This window comes from Drosophila montana, unplaced genomic scaffold (genome assembly GCF_035044405.1).
Source record: "Drosophila montana isolate Dmon_TW-CO22-7 unplaced genomic scaffold, ASM3504440v1 contig_2438_1, whole genome shotgun sequence".
Lineage (NCBI taxonomy): Eukaryota > Metazoa > Arthropoda > Insecta > Diptera > Drosophilidae > Drosophila > Drosophila montana.
Genome location: NW_026997315.1, coordinates 3,064,262 through 3,090,554, shown reverse-complemented (window position 1 = coordinate 3,090,554; position 26,293 = coordinate 3,064,262). Strand labels below are relative to the sequence as shown.

Sequence of the window (26,293 nt, the reverse complement as noted above, 5' to 3'; positions counted from 1 at the left end):
TTTTAAAAATTATTCCTAATTTTGGTCCAGATATGTATATAGTTTCTCGAACAGTTCTTTTAATTTATATTTTACCGAAAGACTAATATTCATAGAAGCGAACTAAGAACAGCTTATTACAGACTGTAGCCCTTTGTGCTGATCAAATATATGCACAATTAAATCAGCAAGGAGTGAGGCTTTGGTTTTTTCTCTTTTCAAGACTTTATTACCTCTCAACGCAATACGAATGCCGTGATAAAATTCGACTGCTTTTCTGGAAAGTTATAAAAAAAGAAGGCGCTGCTCTTTCAAGATTTATAGAGTTTCGTTTGGTTTTGCTCAACAGCTCATAAATACGCATAAATATAAACCACTTGATTTTGGCCTGACTCAAATTATGGGCATAACAAATCTTGTGCCAGTTACAGTCAACATCACGTAGCAACAGCACCAGGCACATCGCACTATGTGCACGCGTCCGAGGAGGGACACGGGAGTAGGACTAGCACAAGGCACAAGGCAGGGCCGGGCGGGGCGGGGCGGTGCACCGCCACAACACACAGCGCAGACTTTTATTGATAAGGGCATAATTTATTTGAACAATCGACAAAACGCTATTGTCAATAAAGCCAGATAAATATCTGGCATTGTAGCTGTTATATATATAAATTTTTTTTATATACCTCTATACAGCGGCTTGCGTGACAATGCGCTGAATGCGTGGCCAAAATTAAGGCCAGGGAGTTAGGTATATACGATATAGGGGCGAGAGTTATGGATGTATGGTTTATGACCAGGTACAGTGAGCGCTGACTAAAGTAGACAGTAAAAGGCGCATTCATCTGATTAAATTTGTATAAGACTTGGGCTAATTAATAGATTGAAGGCGCAGTTAAGATGGGTAGATAATCCTTAGATTGATAATGGATTTTCCAAATCATGTACATGTACATGTATATTTTTTAGCTTAATAATTACGAATTGCTCGAGGCACAATTTTTGGGAAGAAAACACATTGCAAATACTAGAAACTCATCTAATGTAGTCTTTTTTTCCAAATCTCAAAGAATTGTAGTCTATTGGGATATAAAAAAATGCGTTTATATAGTTTACCGATTCGCTGGAGATTAGGATTCTTGGGAAAGGAAACAGTTGCCTGCCTTAATATAAGATATGACTATACTGCTAAAAAAAAAGTTACCAATTAAAATATTATTGTTAAATTTTTGTAGACAATTTCGTAGAGATAAAAATTTGAAGAACACGAATCCGAAATTCAAACAGATAATAAAAATCAATACACCTAACTAGGTCGGCGCTCTTCTTTTATTTCGAATGATTCCTGTCAATCTTTAGGCAATATTTACTGTATTTGATTGAATTAAATGTTTTATTGGCCATGCTCATAATGTCATGCTGCGGGTCGCGTAATAAAGTCAATATTTAATTGAAACGTGGCGCGATTTATGTGTGCTATGTATTTACTTGATATGCATATACAATGTGTATATTTACATAAAGGTCAGTTTAATGAACAAATTGGTTAATTACATTGAAGCAAATGGCATATGAAAAATGTATTGCATACGCACAGGCGCACGGCAAATAAATTATTGATAAATATTGAAAAGCCGCGCGATAGAGAAACAGAAAGAGAGAGAGAGAGAGAGCTCAAAAGGTTGACAGCTCGCATAACTTTAGCATATGATGTTGATAAACAGAATGATTTATGCGGGAGGGAGGCAGAGGCTGGGGCGGGATAAAGTGGCATGTATAAAACGAGTATTTGATGTGGCAGACGTTTAGGCCTTGTGGCATGTGCCACGTCGCACTATTTTGCAGTTTTTAAGGACTAACAGCAGATGCCGCCCTTTTTCCTGCTGCTGCCGTCTCGCCTCACTTGGCAGGCAAACATTATCGCCTACGTGCGCAGTAAGCATAAGTGGCAGGACGCACACGCCTTTTGACGCCTTCAAGCAACATGAGTGTGTGTGTATGGGTGTGTGTGAGTGTGTGTGTGAGTGCGTGTCTGGCTGTGTTGGCGTGCGACAAATGTCAATTTGTTAAGCGTTCACACGTTGCACTGATCATTTTATTTGATTCTCATTTGTTGCTGCAAATTAGTTGTTGATTGCCTCAAAGTACACACAACATGCTCTAAACATTCAAATAAATCCCTTTTATGATTATATAAGCCTTTTTGCGCTGCAATAATTTTGGCCGCGCACTTTAATTATATTTGAAAGCAACACTTGAAACTTTGCCCGCAAAGCGCGCCGAAAACTTACCGCTAAAGCACAAAAATAAATGTCGAAGGGGGTTTGCCCGTACGTCCGCCAAGCAAAATGGCGGAAATGGCAAGTGGCAGGCGGGCTGGTGGGCTGGCGAGGTTGGGGGTGGAGTGGGCGTGGGCTGGCTGTCACAAAGTGTCGCCTGGGCATAATGACAGCATGTTATAAACTTTTGCAGCAGCTTCCAGCAGATGAAAAGTTAAAAAAAAAAACGGCTGCATTAAAGTGGGCGCCGGATGTGGACGCCACGCCCACACGACTCGTCACCGCCAGCCACACAAAATGGCGTTTGCATGTTAAAAGCTGAGACATCAATAGATACATACCTGCAAAGAGAGAGAGAGAGCAAAAGAAAGAGCGAGTGAGAAAAGTGCATTGAAAAAGATATGTACAAATTAATAAGGGCTTGGCACAAATCCTTCAAATGTCAACCGGGGCGAAACGTATCATAAAAAATAAAAAAAAAAAACAAGTTGCGCAATTTACTTTGTTAATTGGCAGCGTTTAAATGACGCGCCCTGAAAAACGCCACAGCTACAGCCACAGCTACAGCCACAGCGGCACAAGGCTGACCACCTCGTGCCCCATTCTACTTTTATGGTGTATTTATAGAGGCCAGACAACGACGGACTGCGGCAATTGGAAAAACAAAATACACAAAATGTAATTTGGAAAGTTTGTTGTGTTAACACACATACACACAAAACATACTTGGCCGGCTGGTCACTTTTTTTAAATCACCCTGCAAACAGCTGCTGATGAAGGGTAGCTTGGAAAAACAGCCAACTGTGAGCTGCCAATAATATATATTATATATGATCTAGATTTTAGACCTAAAGCCGACTACACACAAAAATCTTAAAAGAGTACAAAGCAGCTCGGTAAAACTTAACTTTCAATGAAAATATATGTAAATATTTTATCAATATGCCCTATTAATATTGTTTAGATTTAGATTAAAAGATCATACAATTAATACAGATAACATTTACTCCTCTCTTTAAAACGAGCAGACATTATACAATAAATACAAACCAAATTTTCTTCTCATCAAAGTGAACAGAACTGTTTTTTTTTTTTTGTTAAATTGTTGTATGCATTGGATTGGAATACCTCGACCTTATGCTTGATTTTTAAGCCTGGTTTCTCATAAGCATGAATCCAAATGTTGATTCAAATCTCGTCTCAATTTAAGAAGTCGTATATTTTTATTAGCTTTTATTGACCATAAACTCCTACCGTATACAATTTAGGGCCAAGGACCTGAGTAGATGCCTATGAAAGTATCGTAAGGTAAATGCCACCAGAAAAGTTGCATGCTTAGATAATTATTTTCCCATAAAAGCTGCACGCGAAAATCAAACTGAATTTTTAAACAATGTGTGAATTGCTATGGGATTTTGATTGACTGACATAAGGTTCGTTTTGGAACTAGAAGTAGAAGTAAAAGTAGCAGTAGAAGTAGAAGAAGAAGTAGAAATAGAAATAGAAGTAGAGTAGCAGATGAACAAAAAGAAATACATTTAACCTAATATAACTAGATACATTTTGAAAGCATTTCTCGGGCATCGTTTAAACAACGGCACAATTTTATGCATGAGCTAGTTTTAGGTCGTTTTGAAGTATATTTTAAATAGGAGCCATAATTAGCTACTAGCCGACTACAGGTAATCCCTCTAGTCGAACAACTTTCCACATTCTTATTCATTTTTTTTCTCCGTTTTGTCCCTGGCCCATCGGTCAAAGTGTGCGTGTTATACAACTAGCGTCAACACTGCGGCAACACACACAAACAACAAAAAATTAACAGCAAGAAAGTCAAAAAACAATACCAAAAAAAGAAAAAAGAGGAAGAAGCAAAAACAATAAACTGCGACACAGCGACAGCAAACAAACATTAAAAATGCACAACACCCTGGCCAGACCGGATTGCGTGGCCCTGGGGTCCAAAAAGCGTGCTGGACAGTGTACTATACTAGCTGTGGACTGTTGAGTGGGAGAGCTGGTTGGTTTGCGTGTCTAACATTGCGACTGCCTTAGGCCATATCGACCCAGACGAACGTCAGTTAGCGCCAATCATGATAAGCACATAGTATATACCATCAGTCGGTTAGATGCTTCAGTTCAAGAGTTCAAGAGTTTGGCTTGGTGCAGACATTTTTGCATGCCATGCAAGTTCAGTTCAGCCAGTTCTCTCATATATGCATGGAAAAGTTTTTGTCACTTGTTTCGGAAATTGAAAATTTGCTAAATTGAAAGTTTGTTTCAGAAAAGTTTTCTGTGATATACACCAATAAATTTCACACATACTCTAGCTATATGCATTTAACAAAAGTTGTTTAACAAAATAATAAGTAAAGTCAAAGTTTTACATATTTTCTTAGCCCATATTATGTTGCATTCTTCGACACAGTTCGTTAGCCAGGCTTCGTTAAATGCTCGACCACAATTGTGTGTTTTTCACAGCTGGCCGCATGGCTAAGTTGGCTCCAGAGAGCTCAAGGAGAGCAAATTTGAGAGTGATTGCCAGAGCGGTGTGGATAGACACCGGGAAAACAGGATCAAGTTTTCAAATTATGTTGCAGAGTCTGCAACAGAGTTGAGATGAAGCCGGGCTCAAGCCGAGCATAACATTTGCCAAACAAACATCCGAATCAAAAACCAAAACCAATCCAAAAATAGTTTTGTTATAATTAAATATATACCTTTGATATCAAATTATATAAATCATATATGTATCTTAGATTTGTCTAATCAATTTAATTGCTTCAGAGCCAGAATTCAATAACGAAGCGAACCTTAAGGCAGGAAGTTGGTTTAATCCATCGACTATTTTGTTGTTATTTTGAAGCCCTAATGAATAATAAATCTTTTCTGTTTTCTTTTATAATAAATAAGCATACCCAAAAACCCTTAAATATATAAATATATTCAACATAATTCTAAGAAATGTTCTAGCAATTTCTCAACTTCTAAATAACTTTTATTTTAATATAAAAAACTTTTGCTAAGGTAACTTGACCTCAGAGAGCTTAGTCTGAGCGCAAACGAAAAATTCTTCAAGTGTTTTTCTTTTATATTTTTAGTATTTACAGCGCACTTTGCGAAACAAGAAAGAAATGTGATTACAAAACTTGAAGTTAAATTTTGCAAGATTCTATTGATATCCAGCTCCAAAAAGGACACACTTTAATCTGGAATTAAATGTCAATTTATGTGGATTATAACTTTGCCCCCATTTCAAGCAACGGGTTAAGTATATATACTTTAAGTAAATACATACATATTTATAGAAATATATGTTTATTTGTCTTTAAAAATATTATCTGTTCATCTTTCCTGCACATTTTGCTGCAGCTCTTTGTGTTCGCATTTGTATTTGGGGTCGAAATCTGTGCTGCGGAGACAATTGGCTTAGCACGAGAACATTGTCAAGTGAAGCAGAGAGATAGGGAGTGAGGAAGATACAGAGAGAGAGAGAGAGATAGAGAGAGAGAGAGAGAGAGCGGGAAAGATGGAGCTATAGAGATACACTCGCAAATGCTAGATAAGGGCCAACTGCATGGAATATTGTTATTTTAATTGCCAGCTCGGACCCTCGACTCGAATTGGAGCTCAACAATGGGCGACATTTGTAACCGGGCTTGAAAATAAAATTAATTTAAAAGTTTTTAAACAAGTTTTCCATTAAAAGGCAAAATACACGCAGCTGACAACTTGCGCGGCTGCAGTTAGAAAACATTAAAAGTTTTTGGCTTTGGCCTCTCATATTTCTGGCCACACACACACACACACACACACGGGGCATAGGGGTACTCCCGTTTTCCGGTTCTCTTTCGCCTATTTAATTATGTTTATTGAATTTTAAATGTCGCCAAAGTGCGCCAAGCATTTTGGTTGCGTCTTACGCAATTTGCGGGCGTGGCCGGAGTGCACCTGGCCAACCAGGCGTAATTGTTTAAAAGCTTTGCAGCCGCGGCGATTTTTTCGTTTCGTCATGAATAATAAATAAATAAATAAGCTGCGTTGAAAATTCCTGTTTTTTTTTTCGAGTTGCGTAATGAAATTGCACCTGCCTGAAATTAATGGCAATGGACGTTGCTTTAGTTGTTATTGTTGTTGTTTTTGTTGTTGCCTAAGGCGAAGAGCATAAAAATGTTGGCGCCATAAACAAAATTATTTCAACTATGAGTGGAGCCTGCCGTATATTTTTTTGAAGCTGGTGGCGCCTCACGCCGTGGCTGCCACTTCGCTTCGACTGCACTAAAAGCAGCTGCTGCATAAATCTCTAATAAAATTTCATTTGAACAGAAAACAACAGAGGGGTAAAAACTTTTAGAAACTGCATAATTAAATAAAAATCAAATACACGGCAGCAAAAACATAAAAAAAATGTTGATTTATAAAAAGGAATATTTAAAAAACTCATTTGCGTCGAGATTAAACAAAATAGAAAAGAGTACAGGGCGAAGGTAAAGAAATTAAAGTATAAAACCAAGCAAATTAAGCAAAATAGAGTTTAAGGCGAAGATCAAGAAATTTAACTTGAAAATGTTAAGAGCCAGACACATCCAACATGGCAGGTAGTGTAGTGTAGTATATGAACATAACAAACATTTCACTTTTTTGGATAAGTTCTCTTCCAAATTGGAACAAGCTTATTTATTAAGTTTGAGTACCAAGGGGCAGTATGTGACCAGTTGTTTATGTCATATTTAAGCCATGAATTCATTAAAAACATATTTGGCATACATAGGATGGAGAAGATACTTGCGTATTCTTCAGAACATATGTTTATATAGAAAGGAAGAAAGGAAGCTAGTTAACTTGTAACGGGGGTATCTCCCAGTCGGGCATTCTAACTTTTCTTTGCTTCAATATGGCACTGTCAGCTATATTCTTCGGCTAAGACAATGCTAGCCTAAAATTTTAACCCAGCCGAGCATAACAGTAAAAATAATCATTTCAAACAAAATATTCCACCCCTTTCAATTTTGTCTAATGTAAATAATATAAATAATTCATTCGGTTGCTGAAACTCTCAACCTGCCAAATCTAAGCTGAGGCCTTTACGAGCGCTTTCTCGGCAATGTTCCGCAGTTCAGATACAGCATCGACTTAACTTTATTGTTTATTTATATATTACTTATTATTCTTCATTTTTTTCGTCGCTGTTGTTGTTGTGAAATATTTCTGGCAGCGTAAATTGTTAAGCCGCCTTGACGCGCCGTCACTTAACTTCATTAGGTCTTCGATGCTGATGTGCCGAACGGCAAGGGAAGGTTTTTGTGAGCGGACAGAATCGGGGCCATTGTGGGGGATGCTGAGGCTGAGGCTAAGGCTAAGCTTTATGGCGTGCGTAATGCCCAGACATTGGCGAATACCAATGCGAAAGGCTCCAAAATGAGCGCACGTTAACGCAGAACGTGCTAAAATTTAATGTTTTCGGTTCAGTTTTGAAAGACTCTAAATGTAAGCGAGCGCAAAATGAATGATAAACGAGCACACGTCAAGTTCTAGCTAAAGCTAAGGGCAAAGGGGGGCTGTAGGGTGTGATACGGGGGTGCGGTAAGTAGCCGGAGCTGTAGCCGGAACAGATGCCAGAGCAGACGCTCTCGGTCTGGTTATATAAATGGTGCATGAAAAAGCCAAAACAACAAAACGACGTGAGTTGCACGTTTTCCAACAGGCGCAGCGTAGCAGGGCGGGGCGGCTGGTGTAATGACAGCCTCTCACTCTTTCTGCTGCTCTGCCCTGGCCGCTTGCTGTCTGTGCCTTTGTTTACATTTGCCAAACATTCAGTGAGCTTTTCTTTTTTTTTCATTTAGGGGGTGGGGCAGGTGTTGCCCGCTTTTGTTAGCCCAGAGCCGCACACACACAGTCCGCACCCCCCTCTGCAGCCACCCACGCCCACAAGCCTCCAAGTTTTTTGTCATACGCCTTGGTTTTCTGTAGCTGTTGCTCAAAATTAGAATTATTGAAATTTACTTAACGCAACGCAGGGCTTTCGAGTCAGCTGTTTTTATAGCTTTTATGCATAAATAATTAATCCAGCGCATTAGCTGAGCTCCCTCTCTCTCTCTCTCTCTGTGTGTGTGTGTGTGAGTTAGATGGCGTATGCTTGAGCGGATAGGCAGTGAGTACTTATAAGGCATAAGCTACACAGCAAACAACTGGCTGCTGAGAAGCCTGGAAAACTGAACATGGAAGTGGGCAGCTGTCAGGCGGCGGCCAAAATGTCATCATCCTTTAGATTGCAGTCTGTCGCTATGCCCTTATGCCGCGCCCCTTTTGCCACATTTTGTGTCCGTGTCTGTGGCTGTGTGTGTGTGTGTGCCTGATGCAGATTGCTGACTGCTGACAGATGCCTGCTGGCTTGGAGTTTGGGGCTTAGCTAGCCAAACTTTTTCGACTGTCTACGCGTTTTTATGCTAGTATTTTTGCTAGTATTTTTTTCAGTATTTTCTTTTTGTAACTGATGTCTCTTCACGCGGCATATGTTTGCATAAATGCATGGCAGCAGCATCAAAATGAAAGATAAATTTCGCAAACACGCACAAAACAAACATCAACACACAGATACACACAAGGAAATAGGAAAAGCCAGGCCAGAGATGGAAAATGCGAGCCAGAGCCAATGTTGCTGATTCGCAACATCCAACAAAAAAAATAAAAAAATAGTTCAGAGCAACACGAGAATATGATTTTTGTTGCATGGTGTGAGTTTAGTCAGATTGATGACAGTTTTGAAGTTAACATTGCTTTGTTGAAATAACAAAAAAATACCCAAGTAGAAAAAGAAATTTTATTGAAATATGGCTTAGAAGCTAGGGCTAAAACAGTGTTATAGCTGATAAGGCCTTTAAGCTATGTTTCAGTATAGTTTTTGAATGTCACTCATAGTTCTATCTTTTCCGTTCAGTTTGTTATTTTGAGTTCGATGAAGATGGGAACGACGCTTATTTATTTATGATTTTTTTGTTGCTGTTTTGCTAGCATTGCTAATTGTTATTTTTTCTCTAATATTTTCAAACCTCTGCGAACACAGCTAAAACAAAATTACCTTTTCACAACTGCAAAACATTTAATATTAGTATTTGAAAATATTTTTACTTGGGCTCACATGATATATTGAAAACAGTTGATGTCTTTAATTTATTATAATTTTAAAATAAACTTTCCTTTCAAAATGCAATAAAGTTCATAATAAATAAAAATAACAATAATAATAAACATTCTCTGTCTTAAAAATATTATATATATAAATATATATAAAATATTATGGAATATATTCCCTAATAAATAAAAATAATAAAATAACAATAAATAAATTAACAGCATTTTCATAATTATAATAAACATTAGGTAATATGTCATTTAATTGAGCCAACAATATTTTGATTGATTCTTACAGTAATATATATATATCTCTATATATAAAACTGTTTGTCCTGACTGACTGACTGACTGACTGACTGACTGACTGACTGACTGACTGACTGACTGACTTACTGACTGACTGACTGACTGACTGATTGGTGATCAACGCACAGCCCAAACCGTAAGAGCTAGGAAGCTGAAATTTTCACTGTAGTTACCTTATGTAATGTAGGTGCACGTTAAGACGGGGTTTTGGGAAATTCCACCCGTAAGTGTGGAAAAATCGCGAAAAACGTTTGTATGTAACTTTTTTGTTTACCATCCGATCGGCTTCAAATTTATTTTCAAAGGTCTTTGTTCAAATTCATTTGAGGGCTGTTTCGCACTTTTTGGAAAATGCATCCCTCCTTGGTGGAAATGGGGGTCAAAAATTTGGTGGGTGACGTTTCGCCCTCAAATTTATTTCCAAGTATCTATATGAAAATTCATTTGAGACGTGTTTCACACTTTTCGCAGAATCCAAACTTTTTCGGGTGGAATGCGACTCAAAGATATTTAGTGCGAAGTTTTAAGTTGTGTCCGATTTGCTTCAAACTTATTTTCAAAGCTCTACATAAGAATGTAATGAATACGTATTTCAGCGATTTGGGAAATTCCACCCGCAACAGTGGTAAATTGGCGGAAAAAGGTTGTATGAAAGTTATTTGTTTACCATCCGATCGGCCCCAAATTTATTTAAAGATCTATGTTTAAATTCATTTAAGGGGTGTTTCACACTTTTCGAAAAATCCATTCCTCCTTGGTGGAAATGGAGGTCAAAGATTTGGTGGGTGACGTTTCGCGCTCAAATTCGTTTCCTAAGATCTATAAGAAAAATCATTTGAGACGTGTTTCACACTTTTCGTAAAATCCAAACTTTTTCGGGTGGAATGCGACTCAAAAATATTTAGTGCGAAGTTTTAAGTTGTGTCCGATTTGCTTCAAGCTTATTTTCAAAGCTCTCCATAAGAACTTAATGAATACGTATTTCAGCGATTTGGGAAATTCCACCCGCAAGAGTGGTAAATTGGCGGAAAACGGATGTATGAAAGTTTTTTGTTTACCATCCGATCGGCCCCAAACTCATTTTCAAAGATCTTTGTTAAAATTCATTTGAGGGGTGTTTCACACTTTTCGAAAAATCCGTTCCTTCTTGGTGGAAATGGGGGTCGAAGATTTGGTGGATGACGTTTTGTGCTCAAATTTATTTCAAAAGATCTATAAGAAAAATCATTTGAGACGTGTTTCACATTTTTCGCAAAATCTAAACTCCTTCGGTGGAAAATGCATTTCAAAGTTTTTTTTGGTGAATTTTAAGTTTGTTTGATTCCCGTCCGATCAGTTTCAAAATCATTTTCAAAGCTTTTTGAAAACATTGATTTTATAACATACGTGCCACGGGCAAGGCCGGGTTATACCCGCTAGTATACATATATATAAATATATACAAATTTCATTTAGTCAATTTATACATTAATTTCACGAACCTCTAGATATGCAAAAAAAATCGAAAAAATACCTTAATGAGCGCATTTTCAACATATTGCTATTAATTTATAAAAATATTATTAAATCATAAAAAACAACGTGCCAGCTAATTAAGAACATGAAAACTGAAAGCAACATTAAAATGCCATTTATAATGGAATGATATATGCAAATCAATGAATTATGCCATTAATTAAGTGCACAAAAAAGTGAGGGGGAAAATGTGATAAATCAGCATATTTAACAATTAAAAATACAAATAACAGCAAATGCTCGCTCTCTAAAAACATTTGCCCAAAAAGTGCCCACACAAATGTTGCATAGCCGCAACTCCCACCCCGCCAGCTCCTGCCTGTAAATTGGCTAGACAACACAAAAAACAAAAAATAAAAAAGAAAAATTAAGACAAAAACGCCGCTATCATTGCTGACCACTCGCTGTTTTTCCTCCCGCCCTGTTCCTGGCAGCGTCCTGGCTCCTGGATAATTTTTCATTTGCAGCCTCGACACCTTTTTCAATTTCAGCAACACAAATGTTTGAATTTGTGCCCCTGTACACTCCCCGGTTTCACTCGACCATCGCTCAACAGCAAATGCAATAAAATTTCAATATGCAGCTTCACATTTGGAGCAGGGGCTTTTAGGGGGCAGGGTGGGGGCACGTTGCAAGCAGGTAAATGGTTTTTGGGGCGCCTCTTGCAACATGTGACAGCTAAATGAAAACATGGCCAATTTTTGAGTGCAATGCAAAGTTTTCATCTACTTCTAAATACACTCTCCCGCAGCGGGGTATGTTAAGATATGTATTGTTTATGTATGTATATGTATGTTTATATATGTATGTATATGTTTATGTATGTAAATATGTATATTAAGCAATGTAATGATGTAGCAATGTATTCAAAAGTTTTTACTCTTGTTTCGAATGTATGAATTGCCACTTCGATATTAACTTTCTTCTTCTATTATCTTATTGATTATTTCAGTTACAGCCCAATTAGCAGATATCCTATTTCTTTGCCCTATTGAAGAAAAAGTTTCGTCGTGTAAAAACCTCGGTTTATATCTCTTTTAAGCAGTATCAATATTGAGAGCGTGGGCTATTAATGTCTGTAGACCAGACTTACAATTTTAGGATGTATAGAATGGAGGGGAACAGATGCTACCTATACAATATGAGTATTATTCAGAAACCGAATCCCGCAGAATTGTGTTCGTTTTACTTCTAATTTCTTCGTATCGTAGCCATATTTATTGATCGTTAATAACTTTTAACAATATCATTTATATTACTGGAAGGGTATTTAGGCTTCGATATGTCGTAGCTTTACATTCTGAACACACGTTTTTTATTTTATTTGCTATTTTTGAGGTATGTCAATAACTTTTTGGCCTGGGTTTTGGCAATCAATATGAGTAACAGGCACTTGTTTGGCTTGCCGCACCACCAAAACTTGCCACCAAAGTAGCAGCTTATTTCAAGGTGCAAAAGCTAGCACTAGCTGAAGAGCAGTGGAGTGGCAGAAGCAGGACCCGGAGCCGGAGCAGCAGCTGACGCAGGAGCAGGAGCTGTAGCTGTAGCTGGAGCTGGAGCTGAGTGGCTGCACTGCTGCTGTTGCTGCTTACACATGCTCAAGTGCCCTCTGGGTGTGCGAGAGTGTCTATCTGTGGGCGTGCGTGTGTGTGTGGGTGTGAGTGTATTTTTAGACCTGTCTGCCTTTTTGGCACACACACAAGCAATATTGCAGTTGCTTACTTTCTTTTTGGCTCAAGTTGCCCGCTTCTTGTTATTTATAACTTTTTCTTGAGCAAAAGCGGCGCGTGCAGAAATATCAATTGAACACGTTTCAACACATACAAACACACGCAAAAGCACACACACACACACACGTACATACATATATGTGCAAGCAGGCAACTTTTGTGCTGCAGTATAAAAGCTTGTTTCACACACACACAAAGTGCACTCAAGTGTTCATGAGGACAGCGACAAGCGGAAGTTGCTGCTGTCTTTAGCCGCTCTTTATATACACATCCTTACACAAACGTATACATAAATATATATACATATATATATATATATCTATTTTTGTATGTATTTGGAAGTTAGCGCAACATTCTTGTGAGTGTTGACTGTAGTCGTGTCTGTGCTCGGCCTGTCAGCTGGACGTTTGCCCATTGTCACAGTTTGCTTAATTGCAACGTTTTGTAACATAATTGCGGCTGTAGCCGCATCCGTCAGATACATTTTATATTCTCTGTGCGCTTTTTATCTTTTGTTTCACTCAAGTGGCGCACTAAACGCTGACACGCCTCCCATCTCCCACACACACACAGACACACACAAATACACATGCATACACAGATTGTAGATTGCGCACATCAACGAAAAAATAGAAACAAGTTTCGAGTGCGTTTTCGACTTTTATACAGCCGCACAATAGCCCTATTGATTGCCTAACCAGCAGGAAGGGGCGCTGACAAGATACCCGCGCCTGCAAGTAGGCAACGTTTTTTTCGCACTTCCGCTGCGGCGTCGACGGCTGCTTGGCAACAAATCATAATTAGGGTGGTACGTTGCATAATTAATGCTATCGAAGCTCATATAATGAGGTGTGTGTGTGTGGGTGTGTGTTTATTATCAGCGTGAGGTATAGGAAAGAAAAACGCTTAGTATGCCAGTCTGCGTGTTGTTTCTCTTTTTTACAGGCATCAATAAAAAGTGCACAGCCGTAAAAATTCAAACGCCCTCCATAGTAATACACACACACACTTCCCCACACACACACACTTAAAGTCTCTCTTATGCAAATGACTTTGGCGCCTGCTGCGTCACTTTTGTCTGTGACTCGACGCCTGCCAACCATTCCCCCCTTGGACGCCCGCTCCAAATGAAGCTAATGGTGTCAAATTCAAATCGCGTCTCATATGTTTTACTTTTGCACCGCTAATTTTATGAGCATTTTGGGTGAGGGGGCACTTGCCAGAGTTTGAGGGAGAGCTCGAAACATCATCATCATCAGGCAACATCATTTTTGGCGCTTGCCATTCGCTTGTCACGTGTAATTTGCAGCAACCTTTTTAACGCTCGCCCCAAACCGACCCCGCCAAATGCTCCAATGAACCCCCAACACATACATACAATGTGCTAACGACCAATTTGGGTTTTCCTTCTTGGCAGTTAATTTTTTTTTTCATTTTTTTCCTTACGCTGCTTAGAAATGTGAATATTAAATTAGATTTAAGCATTTAAGAGTTTCGGAATACATTTTTCCGCTGATTTTCATTTGAAATTCAATACAAAGGCAAATTCGTTGATTCTGATAGCATTATATAATTAAATGCATTTTCTGGCTCATATTTGCATTATAAATAATCGCAGCATCATCTGTTTATAAATTTGTTTAAAAATTTATTTTATTTAAGGCAAATTTTTAAATATTTGTTTATTATTTTATTTTCTTTTAATTGCAACGTTGGCAAACTTTTATTAGCTCATTAAATAAAATTCACAATAAACGAAGCTGTTTTAAAAAGTTTTCGAACCAAATTAATATTTGTTTTTCACTAGAGCAACAAATTTTAGTTTGTTCAAATTGCAGAGTTAAACATTGTCAGGCAAAATATAAACAGTTTTCTGCATTATGAGATCTCTAGCAGGTGCTCCATTTGGTAAGTAGTCTTACAATTCTTCTTCAACGATTTTCAAAAGCTCAAAACTGAAAGATTTGTAAAAAAAGCGCACACTCAATCTTTTAACTATGGACACCGATACTTTGACGAGCAGCCAGTCGTGCCTTTGTATGAAAGCAGACCGTGCACAAAAAGCCAAACGTAAAACACAAGACTAAGCAATGCCGCTGGTTAAATACCCTTGCAGAATAAAGATGTACGGTTTGATTTTTGACAAGATTTTGCTCATATGTGAAGAACGCAATAAGGATTTTCTAAGAAATAGACAATTTTTCTCATACAAAAATTTATTTTGCGGCATATTGTTTCTATAGAAACTATATAATATATAATAATAATAAAAATATATTATATGAAAAAAATATTTAAAAAGTCAACCATTAATAATAATTAAAATAATAATGGTTCCTACTTAAACTATATGATATATTCCACAAATAATAATAACAAAACTAATTAAAACCCCATATTTAAAAATGTATTACAACAATTAAATTAAAAATATGCGAGCATAATATATTATATTATATATATATAAGCTTTATTACATAGAAGAACTGTATTTATAAAAGCCCTTCATTGACAACACTTTGTTCAAAATTTTGTTGTAGAGCAATATATTTACGAGCTTTATAACTAAGCGATAATACCTATGGCAGATATATGCTTTAAGGGGCTCGATCGGAAAAGTCGGCTTCGTATTGGAATAAATGTATATAATACCCACAATAGCCATTGTAAGGGTATAAAAACTTGACTGCACTTCAATCATTCTCGAGTATATGCAGAATAATGTAGCACGTTCTCAATCTTCTCTCTATCTGCCCCTCTCCCTGTCTCTTGCATAAGTCTCTCAGCGTTCTGGCAAACTTTTTGGGGCGAATGTAGGGTGCAGCTGGCTGTCTGCCTGGCCGATTGCCAGTTCGAAATGGCTTCGATTATTGGCAGCATCAAATTTTCTGAGTCGAAAATCAGCTGCATTTCGTTAGTTATGTAAGAGATGCATGTGTGTGTGTCTTGGGTGTGTGTGAGTGTGTGTGTGTGTGTGCTCGTGCATAAATTCATAATTGAGCTGAGCGCCAGGTCGCACAAGGATGTGCGCTTCAAGTAGGCAACATAAAGGAAAAGGGACACAGCGCCTGTCACCGTTGCGGTTGCCAAAGTGCGCGACAGTTTTAAACAATGCTAAAATAAAGCAGCACCCCCTCCCCACACACACCCCGCTACACCCCACCCCGCAGCCTCTCGCAAACACTTGAGTACTTAGACAGGCAGGCACTTAACAGTATAGAGAAAAAACACGAAGAACAAGAAGAGCAAAAAAAAAACGGTTACAATTGCTGACTAAAAGATGAAAATTCTACATTTTTAATGCGGCTCACCTGACGAGCCGCACGTCGAGCACTTCAGAGAGCACACACACACACACACACATGCACACATAAGCAGCGGACGCACAACAATGGCGTAAAAGGGTTGTACCAGCCATGTGTGGGCGTTTGGGTTGGGCTGGGTGGATGGGTGGTTGGATTCGCTATGGTTAGGGGCTTGTTAATTTCAAGTGGCATGTTAACTTTCTGACATTAAGTTGGCATTTCATGTCAACTATGCCAGCGCACACTCAAGTGTAGTCACTCTGTGTGTGTGTGTGTGTGTATTTTTGTTACATGTGTAACGGCGACGCTGGCTGCGGAGCGTTGTGCGGAAAACGCTGTTTAGCAAAATGCCATCATTATGTTAATTATAAATGCGCCTTGGCTCAAAAGAGTTTTTGCCACACACACATACACACACTCAGCCAGCTGCGACAGACACGAAACATTTAGCACACGCACACACACAGGCTCACGCTTCGTGTGTATTTGGTTGCGGCTTTTACACTTCCGTTTCCGTTTGAGCTGCCGGATATGCTAAATGCAGTCGTTTTTATGCGTTTGCCTGATGACAGCAATTATCATGCAGTGATATAACTTTGCACAATAGCCAGCAAATTGCTAATCAAAAGCGCAAGCCCCTCAACTGCACACACAAACACGCCCACCCTACACACACACACACACACACATCCAGAAATCCTTTGAGCCAAAGCCTCGCCCCAATAGACAGTTAAATGGCTGCCATTTGCGCCCAAACATTTGACATTCTATACATAATCACAACTCTAGCTCATTCGCTAAGTTACGCCCTCTCTCTCTCACTCTCTCTCCGTCCCTCTTCTCTTCCTCCACTCATCGCTCATTGAAGCTTTGCATCACATGAGCTGACACTTTCATTTGAACTCAATTAAGTTTATGCATAAACAACATTCGATGACAAATCTATGGCCTCGTCTAATACTCTATCTCGCTCGCGCGCACTATACGCATCTCGCTCGCACACTCTGTAATATATTGGCATTTAGTCTTAATGAAAATTGTATTTGATTGTTGCTATGCGTCAAACATTGCGCTCAATTTGCTCTGCGTCGAGAATTTAAAATGTGGCGCAACTATGCGATTTATTTGGGTTTTTGTCACACATAACTTTTGATCGGAATGTTCCATTTTAATTCATTCGAAATCTTCGCTGTAAACTGGAGCACTATAAAAGTCGAAATGGTTTTGTGGTGTAGAGACGGCTATTCAAAAGGTTGTCTATTTGAGACAACTTTTTAAGATATAAATTTCATGTCTCTGAACTATTTTTTTTAATAAAATGTTATGCTATTTAGTCTGAGATTTTGAACGTATACTATTTAGTTATTTATTTACTTATTTGTTTATTTATAAAAATTCATCATCGTGGGATAATAATAACATAATAAATAATTTAAGATTCTTTAATAAAAAAAAGCTACTCAAATAATCAAAGCTCTTGACTTTGATCGTCAAGAACTGAAAATGGCTGCTGAATCTAAGGCAAGCTAGCTCTTGACGTAAGTCTGCGTTGTTTTTGATGTTTTTTTTTTTTTACAATTTTTGACCCTTTATTCGACCTATTTGTACTTCTTACAGGTCAAGTTTTACAAAAGACTTTCGACCCAAAAGGCAGCTTCATTAAAACCTAGAGCTATTAATATGTGTGCTGTACATTACTCAACCTACAGTCAGTCAATCAGTCAGTCAATCAATCATTCAGACAAACTCTTTTGCATATACAGATTAACTAGACGGATTATCTTATTATTCTATTTTTCTTATTGTATTATTTGTCGTAAATATTCAAAAGCCCAATTTTTCATTTATTTTGTGAAACTTTTTTTTTTTAGTATAACAAAAGTATAACAAAATTGAAAAGATATTTCCGCTTTAAAAACATTGCATTGCGCATCGAATAATATCAAATTAATTTATTTTTCAATTCTATTTGCTTTATGCAAGCATTTCTCTTAATGTGAAAACTTTTTCATTTGCAATGTCGCATCGATTTCGCATTTGAAATAGTTTTGCGAAATTCGATTATAAATGTATATATATATATACAAAATGTGCAACAGAATTTGCATAAGAATTGCACATTTTTCATCACTAAACAGAAACTATAAAATCAAAAAACAAAAAAACAAAAAAAATACTGGGAAAAAGCAATTGCTATTTGTACTTGGAATAAGACAGTGGGACCACAAATTCACTTGATAAATGAGTCAATTATGTTGCGTGTCTCCGGCAAGCAGAGGGAGTACGAAATGAAAGAGAACGAGATAGCGAGAGTGAGAGAGAGAGAGCTGACAGCAAAAAACAAATCAAAAATGCTTGCCACTTATTTCGTTGCTTTGCTAAAACGCAAATTTACTAGCACGACAAGAACAAGAACTAGAGGAAGAAGCAGCAGCAGCAAGAAGCAGCAGTAGAACTTTCCACTCAGCCAACCAAGTGCAAGACTTGAAGGCAACGTCTTCAATCTTCAATCTAGCCAAGCCCTGCCCCCATACCGCCCTGCAGCCCATTAGCATTCACATTTCCATTGGCGTTTTTCATTTTGTTTTCCCAGCAGCTGCTTAACCACAGTGACTTTTTGGCTTGGCTCATAATCTGCGTCTGTCATCGCTGAAGAGTGAAGACAGCGCCCACATCCCCATTGTGAGGGGTGTGGCGGATGGGGTGAGCTACTACGTGCTATGGCTAGAGAAATCTCATTAAAAGTGTCCTTGCGGCCTGCAGCAGCAGCGAACATAAATCTGAAAATTAAAGCTAACAAATAAAATATGTAGATATACATATAAAAAAAGGCAAATAGCAAGACATTCACGTAACACCGGTTAAGTTGGTAGCCGTTGAAAACTTTGCCTCCGGGTTGGCGTCGCTATGCTGTTGCTGTGGAGGCGCAACGGTTGCCGCGGAGGTGGGGGGTGGGGGGCACGCGGCAACGACGCCTTGAATTTATGTGCGCGTTCAGATCGCATACAAAACCCATTTAAAAAGCAATTATTTTGCGTTGATTCAATATGGCAGCGTTTGATGGCTGCCAAGGAGCCAAAGAGGCTGCGGGACTGTGGGGTGTGAGGGGGTGGTAGTGAGCCAGTGGCTAGTCAGTGAGTGAGTAAAGTAGCAGCAGGTAACTGCCTGCTTCTAGCTGCGGTAAACTCTGCGCCAAATGCCACGCTGCAGCTGCAGCTGTAGCTGCAGCTAGAGCGCCTGGCACCATTTTTATGACCCGTGCTGTTTCAGCAGAAATCTGTGTGCACTGTGTGTCCACTGCCTATCAACACTTTGCGCCTTAATGCATGCAATGCATAAAACAGTTTCCTAGCCCCGGCTGCAGTCAGCAGCTGCGTGTCCTTTAGCTGCTATCTGTGCGCAGTTTTGCTGACAGGCGGGCGGCGGGCAGCAGGCGAGCGGAAGGCGGGTGGGCGGTGGCTGCCCGTTCACCCAACGGCAACAGGCAACATGCTGGCCAAACGCCAACTCGGTCAACAGTTCGATGACGTATGCAGACGACTCGACTACAGCGACAGCGACAGTTCTGGCCATGTCCTTTTTAGCCACTGCGCCTGCAGTTTCAGCCATTTGAAATAAATATTAAAAACGGAAATTTTGTCGTGCCGGGGCATGCAAGAATTTTGTACGCACATTAAAATTCAAATTAAATGGCACCGCATTTTGGCTCACACTCTACCCACAGACCGTTTTACGACTTTAAACCGTCCCGATGGAGTAAGGGGCGGGGGAACGGTGCGGGGCGCGGCAAAGCCGTCTTTTTAAATGGCAGTTAAATTTCGAACATGTAGCCGCAACGGCAATCAAAACTGAATGACAGACCCGCGGCCGTTGGGCTATAATTTATGTCAACTGGGGTCATATCTTTAAGAACTTCAATCATTTTTCGCGTAACAATACATTGCTCAAAAATTAAAAATGTTTTATATAGAAGAAGCTGCATTCTATGTCTGTAGCTTTCAGAATTTTCGAGCTTTAAAAAACAAGTTTTTAAATCAATATTTATCGACTTAAGAAAAAAAAAAATTAAATATATTTCTTTTAGGAGAAGCTACAAGCCAAGTTTGGGCGTATTTAGCCATAAAAATATTTAAGTTATGCTTAAAAAAGCAAGCCTTTAAAACTTTATTTTTATCCATATTATAAAAATGAGAGGAGATAACGATAAAAGCTTGATAAAAATACGCTCCACATGGTATAGGAGAATAAGTATATGCAGCTCTAGTCCATCTATTATAGTTCTAGCTATTATATTTCTCGACGAAACCAATATGTCCTTTTATCAATTTACAATTAGTTCCGGGGGCAAACATAACAAATTTTAGATATTAACACTTTTATTTTTATAGTTTGCAGCCGCTACGAAGCGTTTTAAAGATTTTAATTAAAAATTGAACATAAGCCAAAAGAGCAATATTGTTTTTTTTTTATTTGCAATTGATATCTACAATATTATTTAAATTCTTTTTATTTCAGTTGAGCTCTAATAAAATATAATTTGTCAACTGTTTTGTTTTCATATCAATTGATGAGTTCTTAAATAAAATGATATGCCAAACGATTTAATTTCACATTTTTCTCAGTTCATTTAAAGGAGTCATAAGTTTTATTTCTACACAATATTTTCTGCTTGCATTTGAGTTTTAGAAAACCTTTAATCCTTTCCCCATTCCGTCTTTCATTCCATAAATTACAAAATATTTCTCATAAATTTCTTCGCATTTCCACTTATCAATTTATCAATTTAATTTCTTGGCTCAAACTTCTTTTTGCCAATTTCCTGGCTTTTCTTTTTTTATTTTTTTTTGTTTTAGTATTTGGGGTATCATCTCAACTGCTCTGTTAATCATCTTTTGCATTGCCTGCGCAATCTTTCATTAGCGCATTTGACTTTACGCTTCAGTAAACCCCATTGTAACCCATTTATAGGCGCACATATTTCAATTTTCTTGGCGCTCGACGCCAGACTCCGTTACCCCGCACACTTGGGGGGAGGCGGCATTGTGTTATTTCTTGGGCTGTTGTTGCTCCCCAGCGACAATACAAAAACAACTGAAAACATTTAGGCCGCATTTGATTTCATTACGTTTTTATCTTTTAGCTACTAATTTCATTTCGTGCATATTTCAAACATACTTTTTGGCTAAGGACCGAAGGGTGAGCAGGTCTTGGCCCCCTTTGTTGCCACGCCCCAAACCCCAGCTGGCCAGTTGTTGCTGGCGTCGGCCGTGCAAGAGCTTAATTAATTCCCAAAAATATTTATAACTTTTAGGCGCTCGACCATTTTGGGTTACAGAACATTTTTGGCTCAATATTGTTTTGCCGTTTGCCGTTTGTTGTTGTATGTGTTTGTTTTTTGGTTTCGTTTGGTTTTGCTGCTCTTGTCAATGGCCAAATCTAACAAATTTATGCATGACTGCAACAGGGTCAAGTTTCTGCAAAATCCTTTAATGCGCCACAGCTGGGCCGAGTCCGCACAAAATCTGAACCTCGGATCTAACCAAACCGAAAAAAAAAAACATACGCACACACATAACTTGAAGTCTGCTAAGACTGCAGCAGTCGATGCTGAACGAATTCGAGATACGCTAAGTAAAAAACAATTCGGAAGTGTCCCTGCTCGGATGACATGCGAGAAGTTACTTTCTATGCCTACTTTTACTCGAAGTTGAAAACAGTTTTTCAAAAATACTTAACTTATGAATATTTGCACATTTTGAGCATTATAGTTCTTCCTAAATACTCGACTCATTAATATTTGCTGATTTTGAGTATGTTAATTATGAGAAGTTTTTCGCTGGGTTAAGCTCTAATTACTTATTTGGATAAAAAATGTCCCTGCTCGGATGCCACATAAAATGTTATTTTTATGCTGAATTTTACTCATAAAAATCTGCCTTTTTTGGCAGTGATATCTATGAAAAGAATTTATTCATTTTAAGTGTGTTAATGCGATGTTTCTAGTGGGATCAAAAGTTGTCCCTGATCGGGCGCCAATCATAATCTTAAGAATTACGATCAATATCAGATCTTTATTTTAAATTTCTGCTAAAACAAGCTAAATTCATAATAAATTATGTTTTGGGCCATTATTAAATCTAAAAAAGTTCAAATACAGCAAATTGTAAAAAACGTCCCTGCTCGGGCTCCACAAAAATTGTGGACTTATTAAAAGAAGTCTCTGCTCGGGAAATTCTCAGGAATCAGCTTCAATAGATTTGTAGATTCTGAGAGCTAATAATAAAAATGGCTCAAACTCTTTTGATTACAGGGTATTGAAAACAAAAAGGCGTTGGCAACTTTGAGCTGTTAGGCGGTGCGCAGCCAATGCGGCGACTCACCAGATAAGCAGATTTATGAGCTAAACAACAAACTGAAATAACTGGAGACAATTCGGGCACTGGCCGAGAACTGGAACGGGCTAACAGGGACATTGCCAAAGGCTGCAGGCAAAGCTGAAGCTGGAGTTGGAGCTGGAGTAACAGCAGGAGCAGCAGTTCGGAAGCGTAAAAGCAAGATAAAACATAAAGTCGCCACACGCACAACCAAACAAACGCACACACTCGCACACACAATCACACACACACTCGCTCACACACATACGCACTGAATTTTGAAATCGAAATAACGCCACACTAGACTTGGGCGTGGAGAATCGGGCCGTGGGTTGGCGCACTATGTGAGAAGATTTATGAGCATTTTCACTGGCCGCAGACACACGCACGGATGTGTGCAATGATGGCGTACAGAATGTCAACGGGCACAGGAAGTGTACGGGCGTACAAGGCGCTGCCGTGAGGACAACCGGAACAGGGCTGCCCGGCGCTGCCCTGGCCGTGTGGTGTTTCAACTATTGACACGCCGTGTCCCCCCTCCCCCACCTTACTCCATCATCGACATTTCACGTAACTTCAGACGTGCGTATAATTTTACTGCGGTCAGCAACAGCAGCAAAAATACACGAAAAAAAAAGAAGCTAAAGACACGAAAACAATACGTTATAAGCGGTAAGGGCGACAGGTAGGTAGCAGTTGTTGGTGGGGTACGTGTGGTACGTGGGTCGTGGTGGAGATGGGGAGAGGGGGGTCAGGTAGGTGTCAATTTCGTTTTCATTAAGTTGCTGCCGCTTGAGTGGACAGCAGCGTTGGCTGTTGCTACCAGAATGCCAACTCCTTGCGCCCTGAACGGCAATCGGGTTCTTAATTTGCGTCACGCTCTCAAATTTCCAAAAAAAAAATAAAATAAAATAAAGAACTGCAAAAGCGCTGCTCATTTGTAAAACAAGAAGCAGCAGCAGCAGCAGAAGCCCTACTTAAGTTCCAGTTCTTCATTTTTGCATTAATTAATACTTACTTATTAAAAAACAAAAAACAACAAGAAAAAAAAAACCGTACAAAAAGGCAACAGAAAAAGGCGCAAACTTAGGGCCAAAGCGAGCGACCAGCAGTTGCCTAGGTAGGTAAAATTTTAATCACTTCCTTGCGCTTCATTTGTATGCCCTTCCAAGAGGAATGCTTGGCTTAGCAAGTTAGTTGGTTTCATGAAAAATATATATATGTAACATGTATAATATATACATAGACATGTATAGCTGCGTAAAATATTAGTTTTATATAAAAGAATATTGTAGAATATATGTGCAATATTATATATTATCTTCTTTTTACGGAGAATCGCAAAAACTCATTTTCAATTAAATTCAAAATAAATCAAATATATGAATTGCAATTGAATTTTGAGTTTCTACTCAATATGAAAATTATTCAAGAAAAATTATTCATTATAATATTTTTATTATATATTATATTATTATTCATTTTTTTATCCTTTTTTTTAAGGAAAGCATCATAAATATCAGCAAAAATATGACTTATGGTGCTTGAAAATGATATTTAACAATATTGCAAATTTTAAGTTTATCAAAGACAATTCAAATTTGAGCTTCAGCACAACATGATCCTCCATTTATCCAGATATCTATTATATATATTTTTTTATTTACTGCATTTTTTTGGTATTTTTAAAGAAAGCTTCACAAAAATAGGGAAAACCATGATTTTTTGTGCTTGAAAATGATTGACAAATATTTTGTTGTTATCAAAATCCTTTTAAAATGTAGCTATTTCTCTCTTTCTGTCTAAGAACCTTATTAAATCATCTAAGACAACAAGAGCATTTAATTTTCGGCTAGCAAAAGTTTTGTACATCTTATTTTTATTTATTTTTTTATTTTCTGTTTCGACTTGGTAATTTGAGACTGTTAACATTTTGGTTTTGGCTGGCTGCGTAGTCGCCGCCGCCTAAGTACTGCAGCCTTTTGTGGTTGCGCCTGGACTTTGGACTTAATTAAAAGTAATTCCATTTAAATAATATTAAAAAAGATTTTTGCCAGCCAAAAGCAGCAGCTAACGCTACGGGCCACGTTTTCACTTCGTTCTATTCTATTCACTTTTCACTTTTTGTGCTTTTTTGTTTTTTGTTTCTGTTCTTAATTGAATTCGCCATTGAAAGCGAAAGTGTTTGAGCAAAATATTTGAGCTAGCTAGACGAAGGGCTGCATTTAAATTGACTGAAAAACTAGCTTAGTTTTGAGCCAACGTTTACGAGGTAGTTTTTTACGCTGTTGCCTCGTGAAGCAAAAAATTCGAATTAACCAATGTAAAGCTAAAGGGCTGAAGATACTTGGCAAATTCATGGTAATATAGGGCCTGATTTATTAAGAGTGTACCGATTTCTTATAGGGTTATCATTTCCCCTAGATTGTTTGTGCATTTAAAATATATTCATTTGTATAGTTTGTAAGTTTCGGACTTATAACCAAGAGTTTTGCCTGTACTTGGATGCCCTAATAATGTTGAAATCTAAGAAATCCGACGAATTCGATGATATTAAAATTATCTTTTAAGATACAACATTTTCAATAATTTTTGTTATATTTATATATATGATATATAAAAAATATTTAAAATTTTTTTAATATTGATAATATTTTTTGTATTTATATTTTCAATAATATTTTATATATGAGATATAAAACATTTTCAATGATATATAAAATTTTTTCAATAATTTTTGTATAAATATAGGATATATGAAACATTATCCTTAATTTTTAATATATAGACACGATTTATACACAATGTAATAAGAGCTAAAAACATTTTTCGAAAGCAAAAATCTGTAATTCTTTTTTAAAAACGATTCTTTTTTATCTAATAATAGTAAATTTTTCAAAAATTATACCAAATATGGCAAGTTTATTTTTCATATAATCTAAAAATATGCTTTTTACGACCATTAATAACTCATCTCATATTTAGTTAGAGTTGCGTAGATTGTAAAAGATTTTTTTTAAGGCAAACTTTTAAAAGTCTGACAAAAGTTTAAAGAATTTCAGATTTTCAACTATAAATATAATATCAATATAAAATGTGTTTTATCCAATTTAACTGCACAATTGATAGGCATTGTTTATATTTAATTACATGTAACACATATCATATCTGGTAAAAAACATTTCAAATTACACATATACTATACATTCACAAAAAAAGAGGAATTGAAGACTGCAAGCTTTGATTAACGCGCCATTTGATAAAAGATAAAACAAAAAAAAAACCTATATATATGTTATTGCATGTAATTATATGAAAAACAAACAAAACGACCACAAAATGGCAAACAGATCAACTGCTGAAAATCCGACAAATCGAGAAATCAGGGCAATAAAATTGAGGGTGTGGATGAGGAATACGCCTAACCAATGCCCGTAATAAAGTGCAATATGTTAAACAATTGATGGCTGATTGCCAGGCCCCATAAAAAAAGGGCAGTAGAAGGGAGGAAACCAAACAAACAAACAAATTTTGCAATTGATGGTTGTGTGTGAGTGTTATTTGTGTGTGTGTGTGTGTGTGTGTGTGTGTTTGGGTCTGTCTCTAATTTGCAAATTGACAGCAACAACGATTTGTCGTATAATTTGTGCCATATGGTTGACTAGAGTTAT

The 26,293-nt window shown here is 37.7% G+C and overlaps 1 protein-coding gene across 2 annotated transcripts in view; it reads right to left on the bottom strand.

Moving 5' to 3' along the window:
* Mmp2 (Matrix metalloproteinase 2) overlaps positions 1-26,293 on the bottom strand; it is a 111,441-nt gene that overhangs the window by 42,710 nt on the left and 42,438 nt on the right. The gene's annotated exons all lie outside the window — the stretch shown is intronic.